The 22,598-nt window shown below is 38.3% G+C and overlaps 1 long non-coding RNA gene across 2 annotated transcripts in view; it reads left to right on the top strand.

Annotated features, from left to right (window-relative positions):
* LOC112826405 (uncharacterized) overlaps nucleotides 1-22,598 on the top strand; it is a 36,898-nt gene that overhangs the window by 413 nt on the left and 13,887 nt on the right. The window contains exons 2-3 of one of the 2 annotated variants that reach the window (XR_012378719.1): nucleotides 153-214; nucleotides 8,368-8,441. This is a non-coding gene — a long non-coding RNA (uncharacterized lncRNA). The remainder of the gene's footprint in view (nucleotides 1-152; nucleotides 215-8,367; nucleotides 8,442-22,598) is intronic. The other variant, XR_012378718.1, reaches the window with a different exon arrangement.

Consider the following 22,598-nt stretch of genomic DNA (forward strand, 5'->3'; position numbering starts at 1 on the left):
TTTATAAATCCATGCTAAGTCAGAAGGAAAGGATAATTAGTCCAAGTACAGCTAACAGCAGTAAGTACACCATTATCATATGCAGAATCTAAACTCGAATAATGAAAATACTTCCTTTCTTCCAACTTCCAACCCTGCAAACCCCTTCTTAGATCCAGCCTGCCAGAGGAGTTCTTTGGGAGACCTGGTACTACATACATGCATGGAAGTAGAGGTGAGATTCTTCCTTTCACCTGTGTCAGGTGATGAGCAGGAAGTGTGTAATTACAGCATCTACAAAAGAAGTAGTAAGAATGTTTTTTTATTAACGAAATTTAAAAAATTGTTTGTATAAATATGTTCTAGTAGTGCTTTTTAAATGGCAAACACTTGGAACTATGCAAATGGCTAAAAAGGGGCTATGACTTAAAACTATAGCATATTAACATGAATGAATGCTATAAATTAATTGGAAAAAATGACAAATATTTGGAAAATGTCTATACCAGGACATGCCCAAAGGAAATAAAGTTAGGTGAAAATACCAGAAGATAAGTTACTATACACTGGTTACAACTAAGTGGAATTATAGGTATGTACTTTAGCAAATATGGGAGAATTTGTATGAGGTTAGCAGTTTAGAATTTAATATTCATTGGGTTCATTTTCATACAACTGCTCACGTTTCTAAAAGAGCAAGTTAACTTAAAAAATGGGCAGAGGATTATTTGACCATAGAGTTGAGGGTCCATGTCTGGGCTCTCTATTCTGTTGCAGTGGTCTATATGTCTGTTTTGTGCCAGTACCATGCTGTCTTGGTGATCACTGCTTTGTAATATAGCTTGAAATCAGGCAACGTGATGCCCCCAGCTTTGTTTTTCTTTTTCAACATTTCCTTGGCAATTTGGGGTCTTTTCTGATTCCATACAAATTGTAAGATTGTTTGTTCCAGCACTTTGAAAAATGTCATTGGAATTTTGATCAGGTTGGCGTTGAAGGTATAGATTGCTCTGGGTAGCATAGACATTTTAAAAATGTTTATTCTTCCGATCCATGGGCATGAAATGTTTTTCCATCTTTTTGTGTCTTCTTCAGTTTCTTTCATGAGTGTTCTGTTGTTCCTAGAGTATAGATCCTTTATCTCTTTGATTAGGTTTATTCCGAGGTATCTTACGGTTTTTGGTGCTATTGTAAATGGAATCGATTCTCTAATTTCTCTTTCTACAGTTACATTGTTAGTGTATAAGAAAGCAACTGATTTCTGTGCATTGATTTTGTATCCTGCCACATAACTACATTGCTGTATGAGTTCTAGTAATTTGGGGGTGGAGTCTTTTGGGTTTTCCACATAAAGTATCATGTCATCTGTGAAGAGAGAGAGTTTGACTTCTTTGCCAATTTTAATAACTTTATTTCTTTTTGTTGTCTGATTGCTGTTGCTAGGACTTCTAGTACTATTTTGAACAATAGTGGTGAGAGTGAGCATCCTTGTTGTGTTCTTGATCTTAAGGGAAGTGTTCTCAGCTTTTCCCCATTGAGGATGATATTTGCTGTGGGTTTTTCATAGATGGCTTTTACGAACTTGAGGAATGTTCCCTCTAACCTATACTCTGAAGAGTCTATGGTCAAATAATCTTCAACAAAGCAGGAAAAAATATGCAATGGAAAAAAGACAGTCTCTTCAAAAAATGGTGCTGGGAAAATTGGACAGCTATATACAGAAGAATGAAACTCAACCATTCTCTAACACCATACACAAAGATAAACTGAAAATGGATGAAAGGCATCAATGTGAGACAGGAATCCATCAGAATCCTAGAGGAGAACATAGGCACTAACCTCTTCGACATGGGCCACAGCAACTTCTTTCAAGATACATCTCCAAAGGCTAGTGAAACAAAAGCAAAAATGAACTTTTGGGACTTCATCAAGATAAAAAGCTTCTGCACAGCAAAGGAAACAGTCAACAAAACAAAGAGGCAACCCACAAAATGGGAGAAGATATTTGCAAATGACACTACAGACAAAGCACTGATTTCCAAGATCTATAAAGAACTTCTCAAACTCAACACCCCCAAAAACAAATAATCAAGTCAAAAAATGGGCAGAAGACATGAACAGACACTTCTCCAAAGACAGACAAATGGCTAACAGACACATGAAAAAATGTTCATCATCATTAGCCATCAGGGAAATTCAAATCAAAACCACATTGAAATACCACCTTACACTAGTCAGAATGGCAAAAATTGACAAGGCAGAAAACAACAAATGTTGGAGAGGTTGTGGAGAAAGGGGAACCCTCTTATACTGTTGGTGGGAATGCAAGTTGGTATAGCCACTTTGGAAAACAGTGTGGAGGTTCCTCAAAAAATTAAAAATAGAGGTACCCTATGACCCAGCAATTACGCTACTGGGTATCTACCCCAAAGACACAGATGTAGTGAAAAGAACGGCCATATGCACCCCAATGTTCATAGCAGCAATGTCTGCAATAGCCAAACTGTGGAAAGAGCCAAGATGCCCTTCAACAGATGAATGGATAAAGATGTGGTCCATATATACAATGGAATATTACTCAGCCATCAGAAAGGATGAATACCCAACTTTTATATCAACATGGATGGGACTGGAGGAGATTATTCTAAGTGAAATAAGTCAAGCAGAGAAAGTCAATTATCATATGGTTTCACTTATTTGTGGAACATAAGGAATAGCATGGAGGACATTAGGAGAAAGAAGGGAAAAATGAAGGGGGGGAGATCAGAGGGAGAGACAAACCATGAGAGACTATGAACTCTGAGAAACAAACTAAGGGTTTTAGAGGGGAGGGGGATGGGAGTTTGGATCAGCCTGGTGATGGGTATTAAGGTGGGCATGTACAGCATGGAGCACTGGATGTTATATGAAAACAATGAATCGTGAATCACTACATCAAAAACTAATGACTAACATAACATAATAAAATTAAATTAAATTTAAAAAAATGGGCAGAGGAACTGAATAGACATTTTTCCAAAGAAGACATACAGATGGCCAACAGACACATGGAAAGATGCTCAACATCACTCATCTTAAAGGGAAATGCAAATCAAAACCACAATGAGATATCACCTCACACCTGTCAGAATGGCTAAAATAAAAAAGACAAGAAATAACAAGTGCTGGTGAGGATGTGGAGAAAAAGGAACCCTTGTGCACTGTTGGTGGGAATGCAAACTGGTGCAGCCACTGTGGAAACAGTATGGAGGTTACTCAAAAAATTAAAAATAGAACTACCATATGATCCAATAATTCCACTGCTGGGTATTTGCCCAGAGAAAATGACAACACTAATTTTAAAAAGATATATGCATTATTTACAAGAGCCAGGCTATGGAAGCAACCCAAATGTCCCTTGATTGGTAAATGGATAAGAAAGATGTAGTATATATACACAATGGAATGTTATGTGGCATAAAAAAGGGATGATATTTTGCCATTTGTGACAACATGGATGGACCTAGAAGGTATTATGCTAAGTGAAATAAACATAGTAGCTGGGCTTGAAAAAAGCATAGAAAACACTAGAGAATCCTTTACTGGAGAAATGAAAGAACTAAAATCTAATCAGGTGAAAATCAAAAAGGCTATTACTGAGATACAATAAAAAAATGGAGGTTCTAATTGCTAGGATAAACAACACAGAAGAGAGAGGCAGTGATATAGAAGAATAGAAGACAAAATGATGGAGAATAAAGAAACTGAGATAAAGAGAGATAAACAATTACTGAATTATGAGGGGAGGATTCAAGAGATCAGTGATACCATAAAGCAAAACAATATTAGAACAGTTGGGGTCCCAGAGGAAGAGGAAAGAGAGAGACAGGGGCAGAAGGTTTATTTGAGCAAATTATATCTAAGAACTTCCCTAATCTGGGGAAGGAAACAGGCATCCAAGTCCAGGAGGCACAGACAACCCCCCTCAAAATAAATAAAAATAGGTCAACACCTTAACATAGAATAGTGAAGCTTGCAAATTTCAGAGACAAAGAGAAAATCCTGAAAGCAGCTTGGGACAAGAGGTCCTTACCCTACAAGGGTAGAAACATAAGACTGGCAGCAGACCTATCCACAGAGATGTGGCAGGCTAGAAATTGCTGGTATGATATGTTCAGGGTGCTAAATGAGAAAAATATGCAGCCCAGAATACTTTATCCAGCAAGGCTGTCATTCATAATAGGAGAGATAAAGCTTCAGGAGAAACAGAAACTAAAAGAGTCTGCGATCACTAAACCAGCCCTGCAAGAAATATTAAAAGGTATCCTTTAAGGGAAGAGAGAGCCCAAAAGTAACATAGACCAGAAAGGAACAGAGTCAATATACAGAAATACTGACCTTACAGGTAATAAAATGGCACTAAATTCATATCTTTCAATAGTTACTCTGAAAGTAAATGGGCTAAATCCTCCAATCAAAAGACATAGGGTATCAGATTGAATTAAAAAAACAAGACCCATTGATATGCTGTCTACAAGAGACTCATTTTAGACCCAAAGACACTCCCAGATTGAAAGTGAGGGGGCGGAGAACCATTTATCATGCTAATGGACATCAAAAGAAAGCTGGTGTATCAATCCTTATATCAGACAAATTAGATTTTAAGCCAAAGACTGTGATAAGAGATGAAGAGGGACACTGTATCATATTTAAAGGGTCTATCCTACAAGAAGAACTAACAATTATAAATATTTATGCTTCTAACTGGGGAAAAGCCAATTATATAAACCAGTTAATAACAAAATTAAAGAAACACATGGATAATAATACAATAATAGTAGGGGACTTTAACACCCACTCACTGCAATGGACAGATCATCTAAGCAGAAGATCAACAAGGAAAGAAGGACTTTGAATGACATACTGGACCAGATGGACTTCACAAGTATATTCAGAGCATTTCATCCTAAAGCAACAGAATACACATTCTTCTTGAGTGCACATGGAATATTCTGCAGAATAGATTACATACTGGGTCACAGATCGGGTCTCAACCTATACCAAAAGATTGGGATTATTCCCTGCATATTCCCAGACCACAAAGCTTTAAAACTTGAACTCAATCACGAGAGGAAATTTGGAAGGAACTCAAATACATGGAGGTTAAAGAACATCCTGCTCAAGAATGAATGGGTCAACCAGGAAATTAAAGAAGAATTTTAAAAAATTCACGGAAACAAATGAACATGAAGATACAACTGTTCAAAACCTTTGGGATGCAGCAAAGGCGATCCTAAGAGGGAAGTATATAGCAATACAGGTCTTTCTCAAGAAAAAAGAAAAGTCTCAAATACACAACCTGGAGAAAGAACAGCAGATAAAGCCTAAACCAAGCAGGAGAAGAGAAATAATAAAGATTAGAGCAGAAATCAATGAAATAGAAACCAAAAGAACAATAGAACCAATCAACAAAACTAGGAGCTTGTTCCTTGAAAGAATTTGTAAGATCAATAAGCCCCTATGCAGACTTATCAAAAAGAAAAGAGAAAGGACCCAAATACATTAAATCATGAATGAAAGAGGAGAGATTACAACCAACACTGAAGAAATAGAAACAATTATAAGAATATATTATGAGAAACTATATGCCAACAAATTAGGCAATCTGGAAGAAATGGATGCATTCCGAGAAACATATAAACTCCCAAAACTGAAACAGGAAGAAAGAAGAAAACTTGAACAGACCCATAACCAGCAAGGAAATTGAAGTAGTAATAAAAAATCACCCAACAAATAAGAGTCCAGATCTGGATGGCTTTCCAGGAGAATTCTACCAAACATTTAAAGAAAAATTACTACCTACTCTTCTGAAGCTGTTTCAAAAAATTGAAATGGAAAGAAAACTTCCAAACTCATTCTATGAGATCAGCATTACCTTGATCCAAATACCAGACAAAGACCCCATCCAAAAGGAGATTACAGACCAATATATCTGATGAACATGGATGCCAAAATTCTCACCAAGATACTAACCAATAGGATCCAACAGTACATTAAAAGGATTATTCACCACGACCAAGTGGGATTTATTCCTGGGCTGCAAGGGTGGGTCAACATCTGCAAATCAATCAATGTGGTACACTACATTAATTAAAAGAAAGGACAAGTACCATATGATCCTGTGAATAGATGCAGAAAAAGCAATTGACAAAATACAGCATCCTTTCTTGATAAAAACAATCCACCCTGTAGGGAAAGAAGAAAGTACCTCAATATCATGAAAGACCACAGCAAATATCATCCCCATCAGAAAAAAACTGAGAGCTTTTCCCCCTACAGTCAGTAACATGACAGGGATGTCCACTCTCACCGCTATTGTTCAACATAGTACTAGAAGTCCTAGCCTCAGTAATCAGAAAACAAAAATCAATAAAATCATCCAAATTGGCAAAGAAGAAGCCACTCTCGCTCTTTGCAGATGACATGATACTGTAAGTGGAAAACCCAAAAGACTCTACCCCAAAATTGCTAGATCTCATACAGGAATTCAGCAAAGTGGCAGGATATAAAAATCAATCACAGAAATCAGTTGCATTTCTGAACACTAACAATGTGACTGAAGAAAGAGAAATTGATGGAATCGATCCCATTTACAATTGCACCAAAAAACCATAAGATACCTAGGAATAAATCTAACTAAAGAGTAAAGAATCTGTGCTCTAAAAACTACAGAACACTTATGAAAGAAATTAAGGAGACACAAAGAAATGGAAAAACATTCCATGCTCATGGATTGGAAGAACAAATATCGTTAAAGTGTCTATGCTACCCAGAGCAATCTACACATTCAATGCAATCTCTATCAAAATACCATCAACATTTTTCACAGAGCTAAAACAAATAATCCTAAAATTTGTATGGAACCAGAAAAGACCCTGAATAGCCAGAGGAATGTTGAAAAAGAAAATCAAAGCTGGTGGCATCACAATGCCAGACTTCAAGCTCTAATACAAAGCTGGAATCATCAAGACAGTATGGTACTGGCACAAAAACAGACACATAGATCAATGGAACAGAATAGAAAACTCAGAAATGACCCTCAACTCTATGGTCAACTAATCTTCAACAAAGCAGGAAAGAATATCCAATGGAAAAAAGACAGTCTTTTCAACAACTGGTGCTGGGAAAATTGGACAACCACATGCAGAAGAATGAAACTAGGCCATTTTCTTACACCACACACAAAAATAAACTCAAAATTCCTAACAGACCTAAATGTGAGGAAGGAATCCATCAAAATCCTAGAGGAGAACATAGGCAGCCACCTCTTTGACCTCGGCTGCAGCAACTTCTTGCTAGACACATCTCCAAAGACAAGAGAACAGAAGCAAAAATGAACTATTGGGACTTCATCAAGATGAAAAGCTTTTACACAGCAAAGGAAATAGTCAACTAAACTAAAAAGCAACCTATGGAATGGCAGAAGATGTTTGCAAATATCTTATCAGATAAAGGGCTAGTATCCAAGATCTATAAAGAACTTATCAAATTCAACACCCAAGAAAAAAAATCCAGTCAAGACATGGGCAGAAGGCATGAACAGACATTTCTCCAAAGAAAACATACAAATGGCCAACAGACATATGAAAAAATTTCAACATCACTCATCATCAGGGAAATCCAAATCAAAACCACAATGAGATACCACCTCACACCAGTCAGAATGGCTAAAATTAACAAGTCAGCAAATGACAGATATTGGCGAGGATGTGGAGAAAGGGGAACTATAATTCTAGGAAACAAACAGAGTTGCTGGAGGGGAGGTGGGTGGGGGGTTTGCATATTAAGGATGGCATGTAATGTGATGAGCACTGGGTGTTATATGCAACTGATGAATCCCTGAACTCTACCTCTGTAACTAATAATACACTATCTGTTAATTGAATTTAAATACAACTAAAGTAAATTTAAAAAAAGAGAGAGAGCAAGTTTCAAACCTCCCAGGTATGGGAAGTGTGGCTCATCATTTCACAGGCCTGGGGCTCGGCAAGGACAAACATTCATGTGAAGGTCAGTTTGATGTGTCCACGTGGTGAGGCTACAGTCCCCAGTTACTCAATCAAATGCTCATCTAGGTATTGTGGGGTATTTTGAAGATGGGACTCAAGTCTCCAATCAGTTGTCTTTAAGCAAGGGAGATTGTGCTAGAATCTGCGTGGGCACAATCCAAAAAGTTGAAGGCCTTAAGAGCAGAGCTGAAGGTTCCCTGAACATGAAATTCTAGAAGCCTCAGCTCTCATCCAGAGGTCTAGCCCCACTTCTTGATAGCCTTCAGACCCGCCTCACTAGCCCCGAGAATTGTGTAAGTCAATTCTTTGTAATCAGTTTCTCACTATCTATGTCCTACAGGTTTTCTCTGGTGGAACTCAGACTGATACAGTTGCCACAGCAATTTGCAGGTGGGCACGTGGAAATTCCTTTGAGTAAGTGGCTTTCACAATATCACAGAGCAAGTGAGTGACAATGCAAGGACCAGTTCCAGGACTGCAACCTGGAGTTATTTCTGCTATGTAACCTCTTCATTTTTCTGATTCTGGGGAGAAGGGAAGGGAGAATTTATTGAACGTTCTCTGTAAAGTTCCACAGAAAGTTGTATGAGAATTGAGAGAAGCAGGAAGCCTTTCTTTGAAATGCGAGAAACTATTTGGCTAGCCCTTTCCCTTCTTTAGACTCTAAGAATAGCAGAGGCTCTTCTAGAACTTCCTGGGATATGGATCCATTTTTCTGCTGCTCCCCTTCAAAGTGCTGAAGGCAGGCACAGGTAGCCTCCCTGAGGGGTCGTGGGGACTTGACAGGCAGTGTTTCAAGAAGGGGTGGCAAAAAGGGATTCTAAGGTGACCCAACCATTGCAGCTGAGTGAACTCACTTCCCATCTCATGGGCACACAGGAATTTTGGTGCCCACCGTCTATGTACTTCACTGGATTGAAGATGGCAGCCAACAGACCCAAGGACAAGGGGAGGAAAAAGTGTAGAATACTTTCTCACAGACAATATGTAGCATTTTTTCCTTAGAAACCTGAAAAATTCATTTACTCAGGAGACAGGGAGATACACAAGGAAGTCTTAAAAAATTCCTTCCAGGAAAAATGAGTTTGTATGTAATAAGGAACAAAATTCATCCTTCAGGGCAGAGGATAGCTTCCTCCCAAACTAGAAAAATCTCCTGTGCTTAAGTAGAGAGAGAACACTCCCCAAATATATTTACTTGGAATAAACTTTTTAGTTTCCTTATGAGTTCATTGTTTCTAAAAATAGAATTCTCATCCATGTTCTCATAAAGTCTGTGTAAATATAGATCCTAATGTAGGTTGGAAATTACATCTTCAAGGTCAGATGTGTGATTGGAGCAAAGGATTCAGTTTCCTCAAGTAATCCCCTCATTTGGGGAACAAGGGACCAGGAAGGATGGAAGGGTAGATATTCTTTTCTTTATTTTTTGAAGTACCAATTATAGCAGCAGCAGAAGCTGAGTTGCTTTTGTTTTATTGAGAATAGAAAGGAATCCTGTGCAAGCCAATATATAGAACCGATGATGTAACTTTTAAATAACACACAACTGAGCAACTGTTTAAGTAGTGTTCCTTTTCTAAGTGGTCTTGGAGGACTTATTTAGATAATTTCAAAATAATTTAGTCTTATAATTTGGTGATAAGCATCATCATTCTCTCTTTAAAAAAAGAATTTAGTTTTATGGCGAGCATGGCTCTTTCTCTGTCTCAGCAAATATATGAAGGTGATTGAATCTGCACTATTTTCATAACTTTTGGGGACTCAGGTAGTTAGTGAGATAACTTTTAAGTTAAGCTATCTGATGATTCACTAAAATGTAAAGCTGAAAAAAATCCGTGGCTCTTAAGTAATCATTTTGGTAGTATCAATCACTGATGAACAAAGAATTATTTGCTAATGAGGAATACTGATGTGTGTGTGTGTGTGTGTGTTTAATGCAGATTTTTTTTTTTTTAAGCCTGGCAGAGATTAGGAACAGCACTGACTAGATATAGGAAAGGTTCTTCCATTTACACCTCACAAATACACCTTATGATGATCCTGGCTATATAAGGAAAGCTTTATGAATCCAATAACGGCCTTTATATGACATCTTCGGATGTTATATATAGTGTGAGTAATCCTCTTTTTTTTTAATTTTTTATTGTTATGTTAATCACCATACATTACATCGTTAGTTTTGGATGTAGTGTTCCATGATTCATTGTTTGTGTATAACACCCAGTGCTCCACACAGAACGTGCCCTCTTTAATACCCATCACCAGGCTAACCCATCCCCCCAACCCCCTCCCCTCTAGAACCCTCAGTTTGTTTTTCAGAGTCCATCGTCTCTCATGGTTGGTCTCCCCCTCCGATTTCCCCCCTTCTATTCTTCCCCTCCTGCTATCTTCTTCTTCTTTTTTTTTCTTAACATATACTGCATTATTTGTTTCAGAGGTACAGATCTGTGATTCAACAGTCTTGCACAATTCACAGCACTCGCCATAGCACATACCCACCCCAATGTCTATCACCCAGCCACCCCATCCCTCCCAAACCCCCACCACTCCAGCAACCCTCAGTTTGTTTCCTGAGATTAAGAATTCCTCATATCAGTGAGGTCATATGATACATGTCTTTCTCTGATTGACTTATTTCACTCAGCATAACAGCCTCCAGTTCTATCCATGTCGTTGCAAATGGCAAGATCTCATTCCTTTTGATGGCTGCATAATATTCCATTGTGTATATATACCACATCTTCTTTATCCATTCATCTGTCAGTGGACATCTTGACTCTTTCCACAGTTTGGCTATTGTGGACATTGCTGCTATAAACATTGGGGTGCACGTACCCCTTCGGATCCCTACATTTGTATCTTTGTGGTAAATACCCAGTAGTGCAATTGCTGGATCATATGGTAGCTCTATTTTCAACTATTTGAGGAACCTCCATACTGTTTTCCAGAGTGGTTGCACCAGCTTGCATTCCCACCAACAGTGTAGGAGGGTTCCCCTTTCTCCGCATCCCCGCCAACATCTGTCGTTTCCTGACTTGTTAATTTTAGCCATTCTGACTGGTGTGAGGTGGTATCTCATTGAGATTTTGATTTTGATTTCCCTGATGCCGAGCGATGTTGAACACTTTTTCATGTGTCTGTTGGCCATTTGGATGTCTTCTTTGGAAAAATGTCTGTTCATGTCTTCTGCCCATTTCTTGATTGGATGATTTGTTCTTTGGGTGTTGAGTTTGAGAAGTTCTTTATAGATTTTGGATACTAGCCCTTTATCTGATATGTCATTTGCAAACATTTTCTCCCATTCCGTCGGTTGTCTTTTGGTTTTGTGGACTGTTTCTTTTGCTGTGCAAAAGCTTTTTATCTTGATGAAATCCCAATAGTTCATTTTTGCCCTTGCTTCCTTTGCCTTTGGCGATATTTCTAGGAAGAAGTTGCTGCGGCTGAGGTCGAAGGGGTTGCCTGTGTTCTCCTTTAGGATTTTGATGGATTCCTGTCTCACGTTTAGGTCTTTCAACCATTTGGAGTCTATTTTTGTGTGTGGTGTAAGGAAAGGGTCCAGTTTCATTCTTCTGCGTGTGGCTGTCCAATTTTCCAAACACCATTTGTTGGAGAGACTGTCTTTTTTCCATTGGACATTCTTTCCTGCTTTGTCAGAGATTAGTTGACCATAGAGTTGAGGGTCCATTTCTGGGCTCTCTATTCTGTTCCACTGATCTATGTGTCTGTTTTTGTGCCAGTACCATACTGTCTTGATGATGACAGCTTTGTAATAGAGCTGGAAGTCCAGAATTGTGATGCCACCAGCTTTGCTTTTCTTTTTCAACACTCCTCTGGCTATTTGGGGTCTCTTCTGGTTCCATACAAATTTTAGGATTATTTGTTCCATTTCTTTGAAAAAAGTAGATGGTATTTTGATGGGGATTGCATTGAATATGTAGATTGCTCTAGGTAGCATTGACATCTTCACAATGTTGGTTCTCCCAATCCATGAGCATGGAACATTTTTCCATTTCTTTGTGTCTTCCTCAATTTCTTTCATGAGTATTTTATAGTTTTCTGAGTACAGGCTCTTTGCCTCTTTGGTTAGATTTATTCCTAGGTATCTTATGGTTTTAGGTGCAATTGTAAATGGGATCGACTCCTTAATTTATCTCTCTTCTGTCTTGTTGTTGGTGTATAGGAATGCCACTGATTTCTGTGCATTGATTTTATATCCTGCCACTTTACTGAATTCCTGTATGAGTTCTAGCAGTTTTGGGGTGGAGTCTTTTGGGTTTTCCACATAAAGTATCATATCATCTGCAAAGAGTGAGAGTTTGACTTCCTTTTTGCCAATTTGGATGCCTTTGATTTCTTTTTGTTGTCTGATTGCTGTGGCTACGTCTCAGCTTTTCCCCATTGAGAATGATATTCACTGTAGGTTTTTCATAGATGGCTTTTATGATATTGAGGTATGTACCCTCTATCCCTATACTCTGAAGAGTTTTGATCGATGAGTAATCCTTTTTTTTTAAATTTTTTTATAATTTTCATTTTTTTCAAAGATTTTATTTATTTATTCATGAGAGACAGACAGAGAGAGAGAGAGGCAGAGGGAGAAGCAGGCTCCCAAGGAGCAGGGACCCCGATGCAGGACTCGATCCCAGGACCCTGGGATCATGACCTGAGCCGAAGGCAGACGCTTAACCATCTGAGCCACCCAGGTGCCCAAGTAATCCTCTTTTTAAGTAAGCACAGCATACAATGTGCTAAGCCTAATAAAACAGGGAAATAACTCATTTTATGCATTCTCCTTCCTCAAAACTAAAATGCCGTGTGTTAGACTGGAGAAGTGAAAGTAATGTCCAGCCTTAAAAGGCAACAAGGGAAGGCAAAATCATGACAACAGAAGCAGTGGGTATAAAGCTAGGGATTATGGTAAATTCTGTGGTTCAGAAGGAGGTGGGTAGCTGATAGCAGTCAAAAGAGGCTCAGGTTGCTGCTATACGGGAAATGTGAACTAACAGGTGACCAGAATCATCAATTAGTGTTCAATTGTTTGATTTCAATGACTATCAGCATTCTAATGGCCTTAGACAAAAAATTTCAGACTGGTATATTATTTCATCTACTCCTTCCCCTTTAAACTAGAAAATAGTGGGAAATTAGTAAGGGAATAATTTTAGAGATCATGTTATTAAAAATTAATTTTTCCATAAAGTAAGACATACATGTGTAATTTTTGGGAATACTTGTTTAAATATCAAATTTTATTTGAATTTATGTACTATGTTCTGTTGTTAGAATTTTTTTATGTTTACAGTAATTCATTTGGTTAAATGCTTGATCAGTGAGTCAAAATACCCTATTTAAAGATTGGGCAGTGGGGTGCGTGGGTGACTCAGTTGGTTAAGCTTCTCTCTCATGATTCCAGGGTCCTGGGATCGAGCTTCACGTCGGGCTCCCTGCTCAGCAGTGAGTCTGTTTCTCCTTCCTCTGACCCTCTGCCTGCTTGTGCTCACTCTTGCTCTCTCAAATAAATAAATAAAAATCTTCAAAAAAATAAAGATTGGGCAGAATAAAAAATAGTAATAAGGGGCGCCTGGGTGGCTCAGTTGGTTAAGCGACTGCCTTCGGCTCAGGTCATGATCCTGGAGTCCCAGGATCGAGTCCCACATCAGGCTCCCTGCTAGGCGAGGAGCCTGCTTCTCCCTCTAACCCTCCCCCCTCTCATGTACTCTCTCTCTCTCTCATTCTCACTCTCTCAAAATAAATAAATAAATCTTTAAAAAAAAATAAAAAATAAAAAAATAGTAATAAGGACAAATCCTCAGGGGAAAGGACATAATTTCATGGCTTGTGGACAGTTACCTTCCAAGAATTGTTTTACATCTTCTCATTGGTAGCTATCATTTATTGAGAGCTTACTATGTGCTAGGTATACTATAAACATATTTTATTTTTTCTTTTCTTAAAATTGAGATGTAATTGATAAGTTCTTTTTTAAATTATTTTTTTAATTACAAAAGTAATGTAGCACTGCATAATGTAAGTGTGAAAGCATCTGTGCTGCCTTCCCTCCATCTTTGTTCTCAGAAACCATTACCTTAACAGCTTGCTGGGGAAGATAGTTTCTGTCACTTATCGAGATTACCCAAGCTGCAGCACATGTGGCTTAGGTTGAGTCATGACCCCTACACATTTTTGAGCATCAATAATGTTCATGTAGAGGGAATGAGACTCAGATCACAAACTTGAGAGTGTGAGAAATGGAACTTTGTTTTTCTATAACTAAGTTTAATTTCTATTTCAAATTCAATTTGCCAGGTGGTATAAAGTCAGCTTTGCTATGATGGAGGTCACCCCAGCTGTCCCAAGTGTTGGGTCTGTGTGGTACAGAGGTCTTATGTAGTTCAAGGTGTTTGGGGAGAGACCCTTCTGTCCCGGGAATTTTCTATCTCCTAGAGGGACAAAACTGCTGTTGGTCTGATGTGGGAGACAGCAAACCTGAACTGTGAAACGTTAAGCATTAGGGGCTCGGTGGGGAGGCTGCACTCCCAACTTCCGTGGTGCTACATACTGTGACGTTTGACTTGCCTCCAACTGGGCCAAGCCAGCTTCGGGGAAGCTGTGCAACGGATCTGTTCAATTCTCTTCTCATCTCACAGTGGACAGCTTCACAGACGTTCCCGTTAGGAAGAACAGGAGACGGAGACAGTTTGAGAAATGTATAAACCAGAGAGAAGGACCTGACCCAACAGCCTCCATTTTCCTTGAGGGCCCTCCTCAGAGATGCAGCTCTCAGTCAGAGGCAGGTGACGGAGTGGGGCTGCAACAGCTGCTCTATGAATTCACTTCCATATATTTGGTAAAATTTATCATTCGCAAATAATGATTTTTCCCCATTTATTTCCAATCCTAACATCTTTGCTTCTTTTCTTATTGCACTGAGTTAGCCTCCAGGATAACGTTGAACAGGTTGGTGAGAGTAGGTACCTTTGCCTTGCCTCCGACTTTAAATGGACTACTTCTGATGCTGCACAGTAAAGTTTGATGTTTTTAGTAGATGCCCTTTATCAGGTTAAGGAAATTCTTGTTTATTCCACATTTGCCAAGAGCTTTTTAAAAAATTATTTATTTATTTATTCAATAATATTTCAATAAGCAGAAACTAACAAATAATGATCAATTGTTGACTTTTAATTATTTTTTGCTTTTTTGTTAGTAGACAATTTTTTAGAAGCTTTAGGTTTACAGAAAAATTGAGCAGATAAGAGGCGCCGGGGTGGCTCAGTCAGTTAAGCACCAACTCCTGGTTTAGGATCAGGTCATGATCTTGGGGTCCTGGGATGGAGCCCCATGCTGGGATCCCTGCTCAGTAGGGAGACTGCTTAAGGATTTTTCTCCCTCTCCCTCTGCCCGCACTCCCCCCGCCCCCGTACTCTCTCTCTCCCAAATAAATAAATAAACCTATTTAAAAAAATTGGGCGGATAATATAGTCCAGAGAGTTCCCATATAACCCATCACCCCACACATTCACTTTGCCCTATTATTAATATCTACATTAGTATGGTACGGTTGCTGGAATTAATGAACCAATATTGATACATTATTATTGACTAAAGTCCATACTTTATTTGAATTTCCTTAGTTTTTCCCTAATGTGCTTTCACTGTTCCAGGATCCCTTCCCAGGAAACCACATTACACTGAATTATCCAGTCTCTTTTTGCTCCTCTTTGCTATGACAATTTCTCAGACTTTTCTTGTTTTTAATGACCTTGGCAGTTTTGAGGTACACTGGTTAGATATTTTGTAAAATGTCCCTCAGTTGGAATTCATCTGATGTTTTTTTCTTTTTAAAAAATATTTACTTATTATTTAAAAAATTGAGATAAAATTGACATATAGCATTATATTAATTTCAGGTGTACAACATAGTGGTTTTTATATGTATATATTTTGAAATGATCACCACAATGAGTAGTTAACATCCATCACCACTCATAGTTAAAATTTTTTTTTCTTCTGATGAGCACTTTTAAGATCTACTCTCTCAGCAATTTTCAAATATATAACGCAGTCTTCATAACTGTAGTCACCATGCTGCACAATATATCCTCAGGACTTCTTTATTTTTTAACTGAAAGTTTGTACCTTTTGACCCCTTTCACTCATTTTACTCACCTCCCAACACCTGCTTCGGGCAACTACCAATCTATTCTTTGTATCTATGAGTTTGGGTTTTTTTGTTTTGTTTTTGTTTTCTGATTCCACTTATATAAGTGAGGTCATTTTGAGTTAGTGTTTTCATCTATTTTGAATAAACACCCAGAAGTGGAATTCCTGGATCGTAGGGTAGTTCTATTTTTAACTTTTTGAGAAACCTCCATACTGTTTTCCACAGCGGCTGCACGGGTTTGCATTCCCACCAACAGTGAATGAGGGCTCCCTTTGATGTTTTTCTTTTTTTTCTTTTTTTAAAGATTTTTATTTATTTATTTGGCAGAGAGAGAGACACAGTAAGAGAGGCAACACAAGCAGGGGGAGTGGGGGAGGGAGAAGCAGGCTTCCCGCGGAGCAGGGAGCCTGATGCGGGGCTCGACCCCAGGACCTGGGATCGTGACCTGAGCCGAAGGCAGACGCCTAATGACTGAGCCACCCAGGCGCCCTTGGTTTTCTTATTTTTATATTGGGTTATGGGTTTTGGGGAAGAAGACCATAAAGGTGAATTGCTGTTCTCATCATATCAAATCAAAGGTACATACATTCAGTATGATTTATCACTGTTGATACTGACCTTTCTCACTCGGCTGAGGGAGTGCTTGCTAGATTTTTCTATGGTAAGGCTACTCTCCCCACTCACACCCTGTGCAATCCATTTTGTACTCTTTGAAAGAAAATCACTATGTATAGCCTGCACTTAAGGAGTGAGGAGTTATGCTTCATTTTCCAGAGGATGGAGTAGCTACATAAATTATTTGAAAGGCTTCTGTATGGGAGATTTATCTATTTTTCCCATTTACTAATTTATTCCCTGATATCATTATTAGGTGGAATATTTTTAAGTACTGAGTCAATTTCTTTCTAGTTTTCTTCCATTCTTTCTATTCATTTTTTGGTCAATTTTGGTAGGTTATACCTAAGAATTATTCTATTTCAGTGAAGTTTCCAGATTTATTGATATAAAAATTGTAGTATTCTCCTAGGATTTAAACAACTTTACTGAATATGTAGGTATGTCATGCTTTTCATTCTAAATTTGCTTATTTGTAACTTGTTTTTCTTTTTTCTTATCAATTTTGCAAGGAGTTTGTCTGTTTTATAGTCCTTGTGAAGAACCAGCTTTTATTGGGTTGATTGTCTATGGTTTTTACATTCTTTATTTCATTACTTTTACCCTTATCTATATTACTTTCTTCCTACTACTTTTTTTTAAAGATTTTATTTATTTATTTGAGAGAGAGAGAGAGAAAATGAGAGAGAGAGAGAGCATGAAAGGGGGAAAGGTCAGAGGGAGAAGCAGACTCCCTGCTGAGCAGGGAGCCAGATGTGGGACTCGATCCCAGGACTCCAGGATCATGACCTGAGCCGAAGGCAGTTGCTTAATCAACTGAGCCACCCAGGCACCCTTCCTAATACTTTCTTTGCATTTGTTCTCTTATTCTTTCCATAGTTTATTGTGCTTATTTTTAATCTTTCATGTTTTTACATAAATGCATATAAAGTATAAATTCCCTTTACATCCTGCATTAAGGGTTTTCCCCAAGTTTTTTAAAATGCAGTTCTTTCTGTTAAGTTAGAAATATTTCAAAGCTTTCATTATGCTTTTCTATTGGGCCAATGATATTTAGAAGTATACTTTTAAATTTCTAGATATATGTGTTTTTAAAAACAAAAAAAAACCCAAAAACCATATTTATTATTGATTTCTAATTTTAAGAAATTATGATTAGACATCATGGTTTGTGGCATATCAGGGTTTTTTTTTGCCTTTTTAAAATATTGAAGTATAAAAAAATATTGAAGTATAATTAACATACAATCTTATATTAGTTTCAGGTATACAACATATTGATTCAGTAATACATTACTATATATTACTCAGTGCTCACCATGTTAAGTGTAGTCACAATCTGTCGCCATAGAACATTATTACAATATTGTTATTATATTCCCTATGCTACTCTTTTCATTTCAGTGACTTATTTATTTTATAACTGGAAGTTTGTACCTCTTAATTTTACCCTTTATCTCTTTCACCCATCTACGCACCCACCTTCCCTCTGGCAACCATGAGTCTGTTCTCTGTTTTTAAGAGTCTGTTTGGTGTTTTGTTTGTTTGTTTGTTATTTGTTTTGTTTTTTAGATTCCACATATAAGTGAAATCATATGGTATAATGACTGAGTAATATTCCATTGTGTGTGTGTGTGTGTGTGTGTGTGTGTGTGTATAAAACACCTTCTTTATCCATTCATCTATGGCTGGGCACTTGGGTTGCTTCCATATCTTTACTATTGTAAATAAAGCTGCAATAAACATAATGGTGAATATATCTATTTGAATAGAAATCTGGTGTTTTTTTTAAAAGATTTTATTTATTTGAGACAGAGAGAGAGAGAGATCGAGCATGAGCTGGGGGGAGGAGCAGAGGCAGGGGGACAAGCAGACTCCCCGCTGAGCAGGGAGTCCCATGCGGGGCTTGATCCCAGGACCCTGGGATCACACCAGAGCCGAAGGCAGATGCTTAACTGACTGAGCCACCCAGGCACCCCTAAATCTAGTGTTTTTGTTTTCTTTGGGTAAATACCCAGTAGTGGAACTGTTGGATCATATCTTGTAGTGGAATTACTGGGTCATACTTTTAGTTTTTTGAGGAATCTCCATACCAATTTGCATTCCCGTCAATGTACCAATTTACATTCGTACACAATTTACATTCCCACCAATAGGATATGAGGGTTGTCTTCTCTACATCCTCCCCAAAACACCTGTTATCTTGTTATCTTTTTGATACTAGCCATTCTGACTGGTGTGAGGTTCATCTCATTGTAGTTTTGATTTGCATTTCCCCGATGATGAGTGATATCGAGCATATTTGCATGTGTCCATTGGTCATCTGTGTGTCTTCTTTGGAAAAAATGTCTCTTCAGATCCTGTGCCTATTTTTAACTTGGATTGTTTGATGTTTTTGGTGTTGAGTTGTATATGTTCTTTATGTATTTTGGAGACTAACCCCTTATTGGATATGCTGTTTGCAAATACCTTTTCTCATTCAGTAGGTTGCCTTTTGGTTTTGCTCATGGTTTTCTTTGCTGTGCAAAAGCTTTTAATTTTGATGTAGCCCCAATAGTTTATTTTTGTGTTGTTTTCCCTTGCCTGAATAGACATGTCTATGAATATGTTGTTAAGGGCAGTGTCCAAGAGATCACTGCCTATGTTTTTTCTAGGGGGTTTTATGGTTTCAGGTATCACATTTAGTTCTTTAATTCATTTTGAGTTTATTTTTGTGTTGGTGTAAGAAAGTGGTCTAGTTTCATTCTTTTGCATGTAGCTGTCCAGGTTTCCCAGCACCATTTATTGAAAAGACTGTCTTTTTGCTATTGTATATTCTTTCCTCCTTTGTCATAGGTTAATTGACTGTATAGTTGTGGGTTTATTTCTGGGCTCTCTGTCCTGTTCCATTAATCTCTGTGTCTATTTTTTGTGTCGGTACCATACTGTTTTGTTTACTATAGCTTTGTAGTATATCTTGAAATCTGGGATTATGATACCTTCAGCTTTGTTCTTCTTTCTCAAGATTGCTATCTGGTATGACAGTTTACTTAGATACTGACATATGTCCTTCTAGTGTTTCAAGAAGATAATGTTTGATGGTGACTGCTAAGACCAGCTCAATACCACCAACTTTTCATTGACATAGTCATTAGTGTCCCACCTGGCCCAACAGTGGCCTTTGTCAGGGTCTGACTTGCAGGGTAGAGGGGTGGGTTTTGGGCAACAAGTCCCCTTGCAAGATGCCCTTTATGTCTGTTCAGTGGCAGAGGTATAACACATAGGAGTGATAATCTGGCACCATTTCTGGTTTCCATTAATCTCAACACTATATCACTCTGGCACAAGGAAACTGTTAATCTGGTTTGAAGAGGCAATTCCAGAATAATTAGCATAATTCCACACTGAGATATGTTAATTGAGGGGGAAGTGGATGAAAGGTCTTGGGGACACCCATTAAATCTAGCAACTGCGGGAAGGCCACCCCTTGCTAATCTGAATCAGACTCCATCCAGGTCACCAAACCAGTGGCAACAGAGAAGCTGAAAAGTCTCAGGGCTCTTACCTGGATCTCTAGCTTTCTTTTCACCTTTTTGTCTCATCTTTTCATTTTTCTTTAGCATACATTTGTCCATTTCTAAGTCTTTTCAGTTTAAGCATTTTCTTTCTTTTATTTTCTTGCTCTTCATTTTCAGTCCTCTAATTTCACTTTCCCCTTGTTCTTTTTCTTTACTTGTGGCAAACATTTGCTTATTGTGGATGTTTTAAAAGTCACCTGTCTCCTTGCTTGGAACCAACATGTGCTTTAGGCAGGGAAAATTGTATTTAGATTCATCTATTAATGCATGCTTATTGTGCTGAAACTCCTGCCAAAAGATACTAGTTAGAATTTATTTATTTATTTATTTTTTAAAGATTTTATTTTTTGACAGAGAGAGAGACAGTGAGAGAGGAAATACAAGCCGGGGGAGTGGGAGAGGGAGAAGCAGGCTTCCCGCAGAGCAGGTAGCAGGATGCGGAGCTTGATCCCAGGACCCTGAGATCATGACCTGAGCCGAAAGCAGATGCTTAACAACTGAGCCACCCAGGTGCCAACTAGTTAGAATTTAGATGCGATGATAGGACATTCCTCTGGACAGTCTGGATTTGTAAAATAGATATTAAACTCTTTCTTTATTAGACCTCACTGTGCTTTGAGAGTTTTATGGTCTTGTTTCCCAGTGGAGGAAAGGAAAAAATGGGAAATTCTATAGCCCACCAAAAGTATCCCAGTGAAGCTGGCATTGGGGCTCTTGGATAGCAAGCCCTCAACTCTAGTAGTGAAAATTTTGCAGTTGTAGAAAGGAAGGGATCCTGTAGGAATCATTGCACAGTCAACCAATTGATCTATAATCAAACAAGAAATTTGTTGAGGGCCTATGCTGTATGAAGAGGCCCCTGGTAGATAGTTTACAGATTACTAGGGAAATCTAGGCAATCCTTAGCTATCTTAATAGGGCAGGTTAAATGTAGGAAGGGGTAGACCCAAATGAATGAAGACTAATACATGAGAAGATTGTTTTTTTTTCCTTAGCACTACTGGGTGGATGTACAGATTGACATAGGCCCCTCCTCTGTAAAACTATTGCAGGATGGAGGCTGATAGGGATACTTCTATCTTGAATGCATGGCCTCCGAGGTTGCCTTGGAGACTATTTTCATTCTAGCTAGCTGGAAAGGAAGGGAATATGGAAGTGCAGGTGTGGGAGCTTTTTATGGGCCAGGCCCAGAAGTATAACTTCTACTTACATTCATTGGCTAGGATTTGGTTACATGGCTACATTTGACAGCAATAGAGGAAATGAGCTCCACCTCTGTACCCAGGGCAGCAAAAACGTAAATTCTGGCTAGCAGCTGGCGCTGTGTCCTGCCCCAGCTAAAAAATGGGCTGTGTTTCTAATGTGAAACTGTGGATGACTTAAATAAGCTTCTTTATATTTATAAAGATATATATATCTATATTTTTCCAAGTTTATTATTACATGCATTACTTTTATAATCAGAAAAAAATAGTACATCTTATTTTAAAAAATGTAATCCTGGAGTTTGGAACTTAGAACATTATAATTTTTTTTCCTATACAAACAGTTAAAATGGCTGTTTTGATCCCCAGATGAGATTATAAAATCCTATATAACCCACAAAATAGTTGAAAATATAAGGCCAATCTAATTAGTTATTAACTCTACTATGCTTCTCAAAGAGATTTACGTCTCACTATGAAGCCAGCCTGAAATCTACACTCTAGGAGAAGAAGGTAAGGTAGGACTGAGGAAGTGATAAGAAAGAGAAATAGGAGGAGTATCTGCCCTCTTTCCAGAGGTGAATGAAGTAAAAATGTGGAAATAGGGCCTTCCTCTATCCCTCCATTTTGCTGCTTTTCCTCTCTCCTGTTACCTTAAGCTCCTTCCCCAGGCATGGTAGCTGGCACTTCCCCAGGCATGGTAACTGGCACCTTCCCCCAGGCATGGTAGCTGGGATCTTCCCCAGGCATGTCGACTTTCTAAACTAATCCCTGCCCCCAAATCACCTCTTTATTTTCCCCTCTTCTCTCACTGACCTCACTTAGGGATTGTGGGGAAAACCTCATTTGAATTAATTCAGATAATTATCTGAATTAATTCAAATAGAATAATTCAACATTCAGATTGAATGTCCTATCAATGTTCTCCATCTGAATTATAAGTGGTTGGTAACACAACCACTTAGATTTCTCTGCATATCTGCAGTTTTCAAGAAGAAAGTTTATTCAGCCAAATGCCTCTATCATTGGT

This window comes from Callorhinus ursinus, unplaced genomic scaffold (assembly GCF_003265705.2).
Source record: "Callorhinus ursinus isolate GAN/ISIS: 27379988/994484 unplaced genomic scaffold, GSC_fseal_2.0 scaffold7, whole genome shotgun sequence".
NCBI lineage: Eukaryota > Metazoa > Chordata > Mammalia > Carnivora > Otariidae > Callorhinus > Callorhinus ursinus.